The 4,143-nt window shown below is 55.2% G+C and overlaps 1 pseudogene; it reads left to right on the top strand.

The window, feature by feature from the left end:
• Positions 1 to 679: 679 nt before the first annotated feature.
• Positions 680 to 3,417, top strand: LOC117063364 (annotated as a pseudogene).
• The last annotated feature ends 726 nt before the right edge of the window (positions 3,418 to 4,143 follow it).

Genomic DNA, 4,143 nt, shown 5'->3' with positions numbered 1-4,143 from the left:
CTTTGCTATAGAAAAAGCTATTTAGAAATGATTATTTTGGAAAACAGTTTTTCCCTAATTAGACATTGCCTGACACTCTAGAAGATATTTCCCAAAAATCTTTCAATACAGGAAATGACAACCCAACATAGATGGGTAACTGTGGGTGGCAGAGGATGCATTGCACCAAGCATGTATGTGTTCATCTTAAAGTGGTAAAGAGGGTCAAATGTGCCTCTGTGTGGGGAATATGTGAGTGTGCTTAGGAAGGAATAAAGTGGCTGTGGATCCCTGCTCTTATTGTCAAAGTGAGACCAGTACAATGGAAAAGCAAGCAGGACGTGTTTTTATAGTGCAGAGATCTTAATAACCACCTGCACCACCCTGGCCACTGGTCAGCTCTTCAGGTCCCCTTCTATGGGTCCTTTTAGTGAAACAGCATGGTCCAGAGGCCCAGAGACTGTGGACTGGCTCAAATGGATGTTTATTTGCATATTCTTCTGTATGTAGCTTCCCTGGTAGGGTTATGAAGAGGCATGCTTAGGCTTGGGGCAGAGAAAAGCAAGTATACAGAAGAGAGGACTTAGTGATGAGATGTTCTAAGGGGAAAAGAGTCTTCTGACTGCGCACTCGGGAGGGCTTGAGAAGCCTGAAAGTCTTAGTGCAGAGCTCGCGATTGGCTTTTCTCTTTAAGGAATAAATGTCTCGCAGGAGGCTCAGATTTCCTGCTGACACTTCATGCAGGGTTGGATTGGAGTACTTGCTGATTCTATGGTTGCTGCTAGTGTCAGGATTTTGCACCGATACTGTCAATTTCTTCACCTGTGAGGAAGACGCCCCTGGCACCAGCATTGGTGTTTTGTTTGATCACGTCCAGTATAATTCCCAGCGCGAGGTGCCAAGTCAGTTTCAGCTGATTAAATAATTCAACAGCTCTCTGATCGGGGTGCGTGATGGCTACGGGCAGCTGACCGTCGGGGACGCGTGGAACGCGAGTGGCTGTGTGGCTAGGCCCCGCAGTGCGTGCTGGCCTTCGATGTGGTCAGCTTCTCGCAGGAACAGTTCCGGCTAGTGCACGTGGAGGTGGAGGTGAGGTACGTCAACGACCACGTGCCGCGCTTCCCTGGGCCCAGATCCCGTGGAGGTGTCCAGGGCCGTGGGCACGCACTCTGCAGGTGCCGGTGGACTAGGACGTGGGCGCCAACGGGCTGCAGAGCTTGCGCCTGGACGAGCCGCACAGCCCGGTCCGCGTGGAGCTGCAGAAGCGCACTGACGGCGCTCAGTGTGTGGACCTGTTGCTGCTGCAGGAGCTGGACCGCGAAAGCCAGGCCGCCTACAGCCTGGAGCTGGTGGCCCTGAACGGCGGCCGCCCGCTGCTCTCCGCCACGGCCGTCTTCAGTGTGTGCACCCTGGGCGCCAATGACCACAGCCCGGCCTTCCCGTAGGGCACAGTGGCCGAAGTGGAGCTGGCGGAGGCACGCCAGTGGGCTCCCTGCTTCTCGACCTGGACGCTGCCGACCCCGAAGAGGGCCCTAACGGCAACGTGGTGTTCGCTTTTGGCGCCCGCACCCAGCCGGAGGCGCGCCGCCTCTTTCGGCTCTACCCGCGGTCGGGCCGCCTCACCCTACCCGGACCCGTGGATTACCAGCGTCAGGATACCTATGAGCTGCACGTGCCGGCGCAGGACTGAGCTGCCGCCTGCAAGGTCATCGTGCGCATCCGCGACGTCAATGTCAACGCGCCCGACATCGCCATCACCCCGCTGGACCCCCGGGCGCGCCGGCTGCCTCGCCCCTCGCCGCTGCCGCTGCCCTCGGGGGAGCTGACGCTAGCTCGTCGGTGGAAGCCGGGACGCCCAAGGCTGGCGCCACCTCTATGGTGCTGGAGGGGGCGGCGCGCTAGAGCCTGGTGGCTCTGGTCAGCACCTCGGACAGGGACTCGGGAGCCAACCGGCGGATGCGCTGCGCCCTCTACTGGCACGTGCACTTCCGGCTGCAGCCGGCCTGGTGGTGACCGCGGCGTCGCTGGACCGCGAGCGCATCGCCGAGTACAATCTGACGCTGGTGACTGAGGACCGCGACGCGCCCCTGCTGTGCACCAGGAGGCCCTACACGGTGCGCGTGGGCTACGAGAAAGACAACGCGCCGCTCTTCACGCGGCCGGTCTATGAGGTGTAGGTGAGTGAGAATGCCCCGCCCAGCGCCTACCTGGCTACGGTGGCGGCCCGGGACCCGGACCTGGGCCGCAACGGCCAGGTCACCTACAGGCTGCTGGAGGCCGAGGTGGGCCGCGCCGGGGGCGGTATGTCCACTTAGGTCTCGGTGGACCCAAAACCAGGAACTGCGCCCTCGACGGCACTTTGACTGCGAGGAGCTGGTGGAGATGCAGCTGCGGCTGGAGGCACTAGACGGCTGCTCTCAGGCGCTATGGGGCCTGGCCGTAGTGCGGCTGCAGGCGGAGGACCAGAACTACCACGCGCCCCGCCTGGTGGCCTGGTGGCCCCACTGCTCCTCAGTGGCTCAGCCCAGCTGCCTCTGACCTGGGCTACGTGCTGACCCGTCTGCAGGCAAAAGGCGCGAAGGAGGGCGCCAACGCCGAGCCGACTTACATAGTCCTCCGCAGCGACGGCGGCCCCGGGGTGCTGGCGCTGCACCCGGCTTCGGGCGCCACCTAGCGCAGAAGTGGTGCCGATGCCGCCGCCTCACGGGGGAGGGGAGCCGCGAATCAGGCAGGGAATGGGAGGGCAGCTTGAATCTTCCCTGTTCTGGTCGGTGTTTTGGCCAGCGGCTGCGTCCTTCTGCTAGTGGTCATCATCACCGTGACTTGTTCTTGCCAAGGCAAGGCTAGGACGCTGGTGAAGAAGCTCCATGAGCACTCCCCAAGCAGATTTGAGGCAACGAGTGACCACGCTGGTCCACGTGTCAGAGCCATAGGGGCTGACTCTGGGGGCTTCCGCTCCGGGTTCTTCGCAGACACACGGCCAGTTTCCATTTCCGGGGCCCAGGCGGTTGAATCTGTGGAGGATTCCTAGTCTGAGGTCAGTGAGGTGTCTTGGAGCTCCTCTTGTCGGGAGAGGAGCAGGAGGACTGCATGGGCCCCGGTAGGGCACCCCTGCCCTTCTTAGTGTCCTCATTCACTTGGAGTAGATCTTCATGCTACTAGCCTTATGAAACTGCAGTGACTGATTTGGGACTTCAAATGGTTGATATTTCCGGGCTTGTTTTTTTTTTTATTTGAAAAGAAAAGTTATCCACAGACAAGGTTAGGGGCAGGCTTGATAGTCACATGTTCATTCATATAGATCCATGTCTGTTTTTGCCTATGTTAACTTCCTTTGGGTGCAATTTGGATACAGTCAACCCTCAGGGTTAATGCTATTTTTCTGAAACACTCCGGATGAGGAATGCGGCGCCTGCTCTGTCAGGTTTGATATTAGACGGTGAAATATTATTAACTGCTGCTCTTACCCCTTTTGAAAAGTAGGGTTCAATCTCAGTTCCTTTTCATTCCTCATCCGCTTGTGGAGAAAATAAATCTGCGGCAAGTTAAAGGTAATTTCAGAATATTTATTGTTATCTCTAAGTAATGTGTTTGACATTTTATACATTTTTATGGATACCAAAGTAATTCTTTCCTTTTCACTTTCAGTATACATTCAAATATAGATGAGTTTAGTATGAAGGACAGTGGGAAAGTAGACAGTGAATTGAATGACAGCCATTTGGATATTAGCAGAGAGGGTTTCAAGAAAGTATCCTTTCAAATGATTGCAAAACAAGGGGGTAAGTTCAAACCTGTGACTTTGAAGCCAAAGCATCATAAGACTCATTCCTGACTTAATTACAATATTAAATAAGTGAGTATGTGATTTTGTTTGGCTTTGCTTTGTTTACAGAATGCTGCACCAACACAACCTCATTCTATCCAGTCCATCTGCTGTGTCATTTGGGGGTGCGCTTTAGGCCCAATTCTCTGGAATAGTGTCTGGTTCTAGAGTGGTAGCTCCTGTGGTGAAAGGCATTGTCAATTATGAGGTATTTTGTGTTATTCTGCATGAAAATGGGCACTAGATCTTTTCCCTCAAAGAAAATATCTTACTCAAAGAGGAGTCATAATGGTGTGTCCTACTGACTCAAATGCCTCGTCACCATAACAGGTGTTTTT

The sequence above is a fragment of the Trachypithecus francoisi genome, unplaced genomic scaffold (genome assembly GCF_009764315.1).
Source record: "Trachypithecus francoisi isolate TF-2019V2 unplaced genomic scaffold, Tfra_2.0 Lachesis_group18, whole genome shotgun sequence".
Taxonomy (NCBI): domain Eukaryota; kingdom Metazoa; phylum Chordata; class Mammalia; order Primates; family Cercopithecidae; genus Trachypithecus; species Trachypithecus francoisi.
The sequence above is the reverse complement of the archived record's forward strand: the minus strand, read 5'-3'. Positions and strand labels throughout refer to the sequence as shown.